Source organism: Macrobrachium rosenbergii, chromosome 14, assembly GCF_040412425.1.
Source record: "Macrobrachium rosenbergii isolate ZJJX-2024 chromosome 14, ASM4041242v1, whole genome shotgun sequence".
NCBI classification, from domain to species: domain Eukaryota; kingdom Metazoa; phylum Arthropoda; class Malacostraca; order Decapoda; family Palaemonidae; genus Macrobrachium; species Macrobrachium rosenbergii.
Window position 1 is genome coordinate 3,995,681 of NC_089754.1, and position 11,340 is coordinate 4,007,020.

The 11,340-nt window shown below is 38.1% G+C and overlaps 1 protein-coding gene across 1 annotated transcript in view; it reads right to left on the reverse strand.

The window, feature by feature from the left end:
• Fibp (acidic fibroblast growth factor intracellular-binding protein) overlaps positions 1-11,340 on the reverse strand; it is a 657,671-nt gene that overhangs the window by 477,598 nt on the left and 168,733 nt on the right.

Here is an 11,340-nt window from a genome sequence, read left to right on the forward strand (position 1 = left end):
AATATAAAAATGACAAGTAAATACAAACTAAAAGGGTGAGTCCGTAAAATAACAAAAATTAAAAAACACAATCATAAAAATAGTTCTAAAACTATAGTGAAATAGTAAACAAACACCACTCACAAGTAAAATATTTAACGACCTAATTGAGTACCTACTATGAAATTACAAACGAAAATACCGAGATGAAAAACCACTTAAGCTTCATCTTTTTAATAGTCAGCGACTCTGAAATTAAAAGGTGTTTGAACAAAAGAATGATTCAGAAATCAGGTCAGTGAAAGGATGGTGTGCTAAACTGTGTTCTCTAATGGCAGAAAGCTGGTTTTGGAACACAGAGTCTTTCTGTTAGAACTAGTTTCCCCTTTCCAAAACCACCCTTTTCTGCCATTAGAGAAACAGTTTAGCACAGACCATCCTTTCACTGACCTGGATTTTCGGGTACTGTCTTTTTGTTCAAACAGACTGGACCTTTTAATTTCAGAGTCGCTGAAATTAAAAAGATGAAGCCGGAATTGAACAACAACTCGTCTGGTATTCAACTAGCTATCGTGTAATTTCATAATAGGTACTCAATTAGGTCGTTAAATATTTTACTTTGTGAGTGGTAGTTTGTTTACATTTCACTATAGTTTTATTTTGCATATTTTTATGATTGTGTTTTTAATTTTTCGTTATTTTACGTCTCACCCTTTTAGTTTGTATTTACTTGTTCATTTTATATTTCGTTAGTATTTTTGCTGAAGATTTGTTATGACAATTCATTTTATTGTAATTTTATTGATTCTCATCCTTGTCGGTTTTTTCAGCCTGATGATGAGTTTATACCTCGAAAAGCTTGTAATAAAGAATGTTCTTCCTGGTCTTGGCAATATTATTTATCATTAAGCTAAGATTTCCAAGAGCCGCCAATTACGAGACTATTTTGAGACGTTATAAATCGACGTTACAGCTGTTTAGACGGACTGAGAAGGTTAGTTATAGATCCAAGAAGATTGAGGAAGACATACGATTTCTGAATACTTGCAAGGATTACCGTGTTATTCTAATTTCATTAAATTTAAGGTTTATTCCAGGATTTCCACAACACGAAAACTTATCTCTCATGGCAGTTTAAACTTAGACTTTGAGGTTAGAGCACAAAAACGAAAGAAAGAGGTAGTTTTAACAGATTTGTCTTCACTAGATAGGGATTTAAAGAACAACCTTTCTTTTTGGATTTTAAGTGTTTGTCGTCGATTTTAGATTCCAACGTTGAGAAAAAATTGGCTGACGTTAGGCTGACACACAATAGAAAGTTAAGAAATCTCATTGACGTTAATAAGAAAATAGATAGTAGTAAAGTTATTTTAATTTTTCTAACAGAAATTTAACAACAGATGAAAAGGAAGTTCTTTCTCTTGGTCTTGATTTTGCTTGATCCCCATGAAATTCAATTTCTTTAAATTATTTTTAAGTTTTGAAAACTATGTTCAACTTTTGAGAGGCTGTGACATTTTTGGCAGTGAAACCCTTACTTCACTTTTTAGCAAAATTTCCGTAATTGCAAACGATACCTTCAAAAATTTTAATCGAAAAAGGAGGGTGACAATCAGTTAAATAAAGACAGAATCAATATTTTACGTAACCTTAAGAAATCGATAATAGTATAGTTATTACCAAGCCAGATAAAGGTAGGGGTGTTGTATTAATGAATAGGTCTGATTATTTAGATAAAATTAATGAAATACTCTCTGACAATACAAAATTTAGGATTTTAAATGTAGATATTATGAGTCACATTTTGAAATTAGAAGACAAACTAAATAGGTTGCTTAGAGGTCTGAGAGATAAGATTGGGGAAGCTTAAGATATAGCTCTTTTATTTGCTTCAGGGTCTAAGCCTGGTTATTTGTACGGTCTGCCTAAGGTACATAAAATAGGAAACCCTTTAAGACCTATTATTTCCTCAATTGGTACTTTTAGTTATAACCTGTCTAAGTTTTTGGTTCCAGTTTTAAAACCCTCTAACTTTAGGTGAATTTAACATATCCAATTCTTCCAAATTTGTTAAAGAATTATGCTCTTTCAATTTTAACCAAGATGTTATAATGGCTAGTTTTGATGTAACCTCTCTTTTCACCAATATCCCATTAAAAGAAACAACTGACATTATTCTTAATAATATATGTGAAACCATCTATCAGTGTTTGACTTAATAAAATAGACTTGCAAAAATTATTACATTTAGCAACTGCTGATGGCATTTTTACTTTGATGGTAAATTATATAATCAAATAGATGGAGTAGCTATGGAAATTCCCTTGGACCTGTATATGCGGTTGCTTCATGGGTTATTGTGAAAGGATTTGGATGTCTGAATGCCCTAGTGCTTTCAAACCTTTGTATTACCAATAGGTATGTAGATGATACTTTCCTTGTGTTTAAGGAATTATCACATGTTGATTTGTTTTTTGAATATTTTAATTCTCGTCACCCTAACATTTCTTTTACTTGTGAGACGGAACAGGATAATAAGTTGTCATTTTTAGATGTACAGGTATACAGAAATAGTGGCAAATTTGAGACCTCTGTTTATAGGAAAAGTACTTTTACTGGCTTGGGATTGAATTACCTCAGTTTTTCGCCAAAGTTGTATAAGATGAACTCAATACGCACTTTGATTAATAGAGCCTACAATGTTTGTTGTGATTTTAATTTATTTCATCAAGATATGGTTTTCCTCCAGAATTACTTTTCTGAAAACTCATATCCCATTTTTGTATTTTACAAAGTTCTGAAAAATTTTTTAAATGAAAAGTTTTGTCCCAGACCGGTGTACAGTACTGCTAGTAAAGATGTAAAGTACATTAAATTGCCTTACCTTGGTCATAGTAGCTATATGGTCCGAAAAAAGTTACAAGAAATACTCAAGCATTGTTTCCCTCAAATCAGTTTCCGGTTTGTTTTCTGTAATCCTTTTACAATAAGATCACTTTTGAGAGAGAAGCCTACTCTGCCTGTGGACCTTAATTCCTGTGTCGTTTACTTGTTCACTTGTTAAAAGTGTGGTCTGCGATACGTGGGATCCAGTTCCCGCTGGCTCAGACATAGAATTTTGGAACACAGAGGTCTTTCTGTTAGAACTAGGTTTCCCCTTTCCAAACCACCCTTTTCTGCCATTAGAGAACACAGTTTAGCACAGGACCATCCTTTCACTGACCTGGATTTTCGGGTACTGTCTTTTTGTTCAAACAGACTGGACCTTTTAATTTCAGAGTCGCTGACTATTAAAAAGATGAAGCCGGAATTGAACAACAACTCGTCTGGTATTCAACTAGCTATCGTGTAATTTCATAGTAGGTACTCAATTAGGTCGTTAAATATTTTACTTTGTGAGTGGTAGTTTGTTTACATTTCACTATAGTTTTATTTTCATATTTTTATGATTGTGTTTTTAATTTTTCGTTATTTTACGTCTCACCCTTTTAGTTTGTATTTACTTGTTCATTTTATATTTCGTTAGTATTTTTGCTGAAGATTTGTTATGACAATTCATTTTATTGTAATTTTATTGATTCTCATCCTTGTCGGTTTTTTCAGCCTGATGATGAGGTTTTATACCTCAAAGCTTGTAATAAAGAATGTTCTTCCTGGTCTTGGCAATATTATTTATCATTAAGCTAAGATTTCCAAGTAGTAATTACCGAGACTATATATATATATATATATATATATATATATATATATATATATAGTCCCCATTTATATATATATTCTGGCTATATATATTATAAGGTTACGACGTTTTCAAATATATTCATCAGAAATTATTTCCTCTTAAACCTCTGCATGTTCGGGGGTTACAATATCGTCAATATACGATGATCCGACGGAAGAAATATGGCCCCAAAACGGCACAATAATCATAATTTTAACTTTTTTATGTAAACTCAATAATAATGGGAGTTTACATCGTTTTCAATGCACCCAGAGCATTAAAAGTAAGGTTTTCTTATGATTTTTGAAATCGATTTTATATCTTTGTTATTTTCCGCTCTGGTTCGATTTTCAGTTGTTACTTTTTTACCTGATATAACGGAACCCCGTATCCAGGGACCGCCTTATATATTATATATATATATATATATATATATATATATATATATATATATATAATTTTTAACAAATCTCAGTTACAAACATATCCAAAAACACTCTTCTAAAACTTGTTAAGAGGGCATTGTGACGCTAAGAATTAATGTGTCTGGTAAAAATGACCAGTAGATTCTACATATATATATATATATATATATATATATTTATATATATATATATATGTTTTCACACACATAAACTATATATATATATACTGTGTATATATATATATATATATATATATATATATATATATATATATATATTATATGTACGTATGTATATATATATATATATATATATATATATATATACATATACAGTCAAGATTTGTATAAATTTCTCCTCTTCTGATTTTTCAAATATATTCATCAGAAATTATTTGTGTCCCTGGTTAATCTATATGTTCTCTCTTCTCTCTCTCTCTCTCTTCCGACGGAAGAAATATCTCCCTCAAAACGGCAGAATAATCATAATTTGAAGGTTTTTATGTAAAACTCAATAATAATGCAGTTTACATCGTTTTCAATGCACCCAGAGCATTAAAAGTAAGGTTTTCTTATGATTTTTGACAATTTTCCGGCTTATTAAAATTTTCAGTTTACGGGGTTTTGCTCAAGAACGGAACCACGTTTTAAACAGGGGATGCCTTTTGACATTAGCATATATATATACATAACAGCCCTTCTTACTTGTAAGAATACCACACAACATCCTGATGAAGCCGCAGTCTATCTGACAGGGCTGGCCAACAGCCATCTTCTCTCAGGCATATAAGGAATTCCTTCTCTCCCAAGAAACCCCGTCACCTTTCCTGGCAATGACTGGCTGATAGGCCTAAGGAGAAGTGCCAGAACCAATCACATTCAGGAGAGAAGAAATCAGGGGCTGGAATTTTTACGTGAGGGCTGGAGGAAGATGCCTAAAGTAGCGTCCCTTGCAAAGTCAGTTAGGCTTTTCGATTCAGGTTAAATGGGAAAGACGCACATCCCCTTGCTACCTCTACTGGCAGCCCCTCGGCCTCAACTCCTTTTACTGTAGAGATTAGTTCCTTAAATACTTGGGGCTCTTGTGTAAGTTTTATATAATAGAGATCATTGTTAATTGAAACCAGAGCATTTGATTTCAGGAAGACCTATGCATGACACTCAGTACTGCAGCCGGACCAGAGTAAGTAGACCCGATGCGGTGTCTGGGTTATCTTTTGGTGTCAGGTGTGTGGGGTGTGCTGTGAGGCGCTAATTAATAGTAAATATACCGAACTGTGGGTCTGCGATCGTGCTAATCCAGTAAGTGTGGAGTAATATTAATCTGAAACAATGGCGTATAATATGAGGAGCAAGAATGCATACAGTACATGTACAAGAGTGACGAAGATGAGAGAGACAGTATGGCTATATTAATTAGTCCGGTAGAAATTGGGGAAGATAGCAAAGTAGACGAACAATCTGAAGAAGTTATGGAGGGATTTCATGGAGTGGAAGCGGCAGAGGCGCAAGAACCAAACGAACGCAAGTGAAACTGACAGCAGCAGACCGTAGGGAATTCCAAATGGCGGTAGTGCAATTAATGGGTCTACGTCTTCGGGAATTACAGGACAGCCTTCTCTTCCAGCCGCAAGTAGACAATTAGAACAGGTGAGGAAATTACCCTCCCTTGGAGGGCATGTGCCAGGATTCAATGGCTCCCAACCCCATGAACGGGTATTCCACTTTCCCATCGAGGCCTTTTTTAAAGTGTGTGGAAATCGCTTTCATAAATAATTGGACTGATGAGGAAAGAGTTTTGCTGCCAAACAGAAAATCACAGGAAGTGCTGGGTGTATGATGGTAGGGTGGGACCATGGCTCTTCCGAAGATTGGGGCGAATTTAAAAGGAAAATGATCGTCCGTTTTGCCCTCCATTTAGGATGAACGGATGGAGTTGATGGCGGCAAACAGCCCTGCGATGGGAGTAGGAGAGACAGCGACCTCTTTTGACGATCACATCTCGAAGGACTATGACAGTTTGGTAGTGGAAAATGATCAGACAGAGGACAAGAAAAATGCATTTTGCAGGTGGATACTAGAGCATGTTCTTCCCCCGGCTGTGCTTGGTACGTTCCATGACAGTAAGATAGTTAACAGCAAACTATGGAGGCAAGGGGGGTGGGGGGAAGGTAAAGCACACCCCTTCCCTTCTTTGCTGCCACTGCCCATTCCATGACAAGGAAGAGCGCCCTCCCTGCCTACTCGAGAGGGGCCAGGGGAGGGGGAGTGTGGTTATGACAGGGAGGCTCTGTTGGCAGTGCAGGGGGAAAGGTCACATGCATCCCAATGCCCCTCACATGGACAAAGGCACTGTTATGGGTGTAGTACCACCGACCATCTAGTCAATGAGCTTTCAAAAATAGGCGACGTTGCATGCCCCATCCTCAAAAGGAAGGGGAAGACGATGGGTGAATGGAGGAAAAGTGTGCCAGCAATCCAAACCCTTGGCATCCCAAGGTCCTGTGGCAGTGGTAACCTTGGGGAGGCAGCGGGCCCTGTTAATAGCAAGCGCCCCACCTCGTCAGCCAGTAGGTGGGGTCTTCCCTTCCAGTGAGAGCCTTCTACCCAAGGTGTGTGTGTACCTGTCGCGGGAACAGAGCAGACGTCCCCCAACCCCTTCTCCCTCACGCGAGGGTGGTGATTCAGTTTCTGTTCGAGGTGGGAATTTGAACGGGAACATACCATGCCTTATTGGACAGTGGAGCGTGCATTTCTTTGATCGAGGAATGCTTGGTGACGAGTGCTATTATGACAGTAAAGGATGTCTGTTGTTAAATACTGTGAGTGGTCGTCAGATAATGATCCAGCAAGTCGTCAGTCAACAGATTTCCACTGGAGGATGTGTCGTGACTCACAAATTCCATGCTGTACCGACAATTCACATGGAAAGAATTCCCATTATTCTCGGAACTGGCTTCATGCTAGAGCACAAGGTTGCTCTCTAAACACGACAGAGGAGAGTGGAAGTGTCGATGCCAGTAGGAACTGGGCAATACCAACAGCTTTCCATCTTGGGTGAGAAGAGATGGTGTGTCAAGGTTGCCTGGGCATCCAAGGGGGACACGGGAGTGGTACCCACTAGCCCAGAGGTAGGGGAGGAAATCCCTCTCTCCCATCTTTATTCTCTCCCTGTCATCCCAGCACGAAAATTAGAAGGTACTCCTATATTATTAAACCCCATAATAAATGGGCAGACTTCATGTTGCCAGGGTCGCACCATCGTCAATGGGAGGGCGAATGTACCTTTTATTATTGTAAGTAGTAATAGGTTAGAAACTAAGTAAATTAGTCTCTTTGTTATTTAGAAGTATGCACCTTGTAACAGCCGATAACGCAGTGTCAGCCTTGACTACACAGTAAAGATCGTGGTGAACCACTGCTTAGAAGGTTACTGCAAACAGCTGTCAAAGCAACGCCCTTGAATTACTGTAGTTATATAGGAGACACAGTCAGGAAACATCAAGATGTGATTGCGATAGGAGAAGAGCCCCCAGGGAAAATTAATAAGTTACATTTTAAAATAGAGACGAGAGATCATCGCCCCTATTCAAACTAAGCCTTATAGAACTGCATGTCAGAAACAAGTAATCGGGGAAATAATATATCAATTGCAAGATCAGGGTATTATTCAAGAAAGCAAGCCTTCCTGGGCTTCTCCAATTGTTTTAGTTAAAAAGAAAGTTGGCTCTCAGGTTGTATGTTGATTATAGGCGACTGAATGCCATTTTGAAAGATAATGCCTATCCATTGCCCTCGGAAACAAAGAGAATTTTGCTTAAAAAAACCAGTAAGGGAGAGTAAGTTTTTCATCACGCTGGATCTGAAGTAACCTATCATAAAATTCCCTTAGATGACAAGACTAAAGAGAAAACTGCCTTTATTGCAAATAATCATTTGTTTAAATACAATTTCCTTCCCTTTGGATTAAGGAATGCTTTGGCTCATTTTTCACGAGTAATGATGTCAGTTTTAGCTTCCATAATAGGCCATGGAGTTTTTGTATACTTAGAAGATATCATTGTAATTGGTGCCACCATAGAGAAGCATATGGGTAACATATGGGTAACTTGTTAGAGGTTTTAGAAGCATTAAGGCACCACAGTATGAAAATTAATTTTGAAAAATGTAAATTTTTCCAGGCCAAAGTAGAATTCTTTGGACACATAATAACTTATGAAGGCCTTAAGCCTTGTGGTGATAAAGTCATAGCAATTAAAGAATTCCCACAGCCTAAACATGTGAAGGATGAGGAAGCTTCCTGGACTTGCAGGTTACTATAATAATTTATCAGAAATTTTGGACAGATAGCAAGACAAATTTTGCATTAAGGAATTCAACCTGATTTCAAGTGGGGTGAAAAAGAATGTTTTTCAGAAATTAAAAGATGACCTTCATTTTCGATGACCTCTTGGCTTATCTGAGGTTTGATCGGCCATTTATATTGACCACAGATGTGAGTGATATCGAGACTGGAGGGGTAATCTCTCAGATTGAGGATGAAGGTAATGAGAGACCAGTTTGTTTTGCTTCACGAGCATTAAAATCCTGCAGAGAGAAGTTATAGCACCTTCGATTGAGAGGCTTTGCCAGTCCTATGGTTGCTGGAGACACTGCCTTTTTTTATTGGGGCAGAAAGTAAAGATTTTCACAGATCACCAACCGTTAAGGCACCTGTTTAATAAGAGGGAATTACTGTTCATTGGATTGAGTGAATTTTAGAGTCTGATATTATAAAGATCGAGCATGGATGCTCTCTCCAGAAACGTCATAGGAGTGACAACATGTGCTACAAAACGCAAGGAAGAACGACAAAAGAAATCTCGTAACACATGGCACAGGCGATGCCAGCAACGTTACAACAAATCAAAATAATGACAGTCGATCAGATGTGTGTGTGACGCATAGAAAACGGGAATCTGTGAGCACTCACAGGTGAGTGGGAGTGGCCAAGATGACAGCTGGTTGAATGCAGGTGGAACTCCGTCCAGGGGATTCCAGAATAAATGCCCGGAGAATGAAAGTGTGGTTGATTTTTGTAGTTGGAGTGTGTAAGAGTTGGTAGAGAGTCAGGGTTCTGAAGCCTGGATTAACCAAATTCAAGGCCTGTGTGAAAAGTGAGAGCAGCGGCCCTGAGTTTTGTGCATTTAAAAAAGATGCATTCTTCATTGAAGGAACTCTTGTTTGTGTAGATATGAAAAAGGCCCGTTGATATCTGGAGCCGAGTCCTCCTTCCTTGAGCTTTGATAGAGAGAGCCATGCAAATGGTCCATGTTAGCCCTTATGCTGGACATGTAGGTATAGAGAGATCCCTTAGAAGAGCCTGTGAGCACTTCTTTTGGGTTAGCATGCGTAAGGACATAACTAGATTTGTAAGAAATTGTCATGTAATACGATGAAAAGTGACAGACATGTGATATCAAAGGCCCAATTGTGGCCTACAGTGCCTGCGAAATGGGACAGAGTACATATGGATGTGGTTGGGCCACTACCTTCTGAGCAGGGACAACCTAAATACATTTGTGTTTTCGTGGATGCGGTCACACATTTCACACGTGTGTGCAATGGAGAATAAGACGGCAGGTGAAGTGGCTAAGGCGTTATGTTCCCTTGTGTGTCGGTTTGGGTGTCCTAGGATGTTGGTCAGTGACAACTGATGCAAATTCATCAATGAGATGATCCGTGAGTTTACGCCTCTCATGCAAATAAGGCGTGTCACCAGTGCGGCTTATCGGCCGTCAGCCAATGGGCTCGTTGAGTCCCATAATCGAAAAGTGATCAATACCTTAAGATACCTAGTTGAGGATCAGCCGACTTCATGGCTGTTCCTGCTGCAGACGGCTGAGCTGGCTATTAATATCGCTTATAACAGCTCAATTAGGGACACCCATTTCCTGATGGTCTTGGACCCTAAACAGGTGCCACTCTACACAGCAGAACAGTACCAGGTTTGGTTTTGTAACATGACCTGACGAGAGTTCCAAACTACGTAGAGACTGCTGTTGAGGGCCAATGAAAAGTATCAGGTGCGGTACAATAAACACTTCTGCACACAATTCTCCAATCCAGGTAGGGGACAGAATCTATCTGAGGAGAAAGCAACTGCCAAAGCACAAGCTTGAACCTGCCTATACAGGACCATATCATGTGAAAGAAATCAAACACACCGCTACGGTTATCCAGCATATCTGCACTGGGGCCATAAGCGAGCAACACCTGTCACAACTGCATGCAATGCTTGAGGACAGCCTAGTGTTCCACACCAACAAAACGGTAACCCCCTACCCGGGATTGGCTGGGTATTTGGGAGAAGAGCCAATGGAACATGCAAGCGCGCAGGTGGGTGCCATGCTGACAGCGCACGAGCATGCTCACGAACCCATGTCATAAGTGAATGTCATTGCAAAGTGAATGAAATGGGTCAGTGATCAAAAACTGTCAATGCCATCCCACGTCTTTGCTAGGGAACCAGAGTCATACCAAAAGTTTCATGTTTTATATTTCATGTCTGTGTTTTTGTTTTTCAAAATGTTTGAGTGTCAATGTCATTTCCTGTGTCATATTTCAGTGTTTTAAGTTTTGCATTGTAGTTATGTGGATTTCTAAGCAACATCTTTATTATGGTCTATGCTTTCATTTTTTTTTTTGCTGTTGTCCCTTATTTTGTGTTCAATAATATACCAACCTGGATGCCACATTTTCTGCAAGATTTCTTGTATGTTACATTTGCTCAGGTGCTGGAATTTTTGTGCAAGATTTAAGATTTTTTGTTATTACTTTGTGCAGTTGTCTTAAAGGTAAACTGATGCTATGAAATTATATTTTTTGTTTGTTTTGTTAAAAATTCCACTGCTTTTATATTATGTTGTGTCTAAATTTCCAAATTATTGGTTTTTTTGTCCAATTCTTTCAGGAAGATTTTGTACACATGTGTGAGATACAATGTGACTAATAATGTATGCCATATTGTTGTGATTGCAGGCAGCATCAAAATGTATTATTTTCTTGTTTACTGTTATGACCATGATTTTTTAAAAACTTTGTATTTTTTTGTATTGATATGTTTCCAGGGGAGAATGAGGTTGGTTGGTTGGATTTTCCAAAACAGAAGAGAAACAAAAAAAAATCAGTAAAACGGAAAAAATATAAATAAGTAAATAAACAAAAAATATATAAA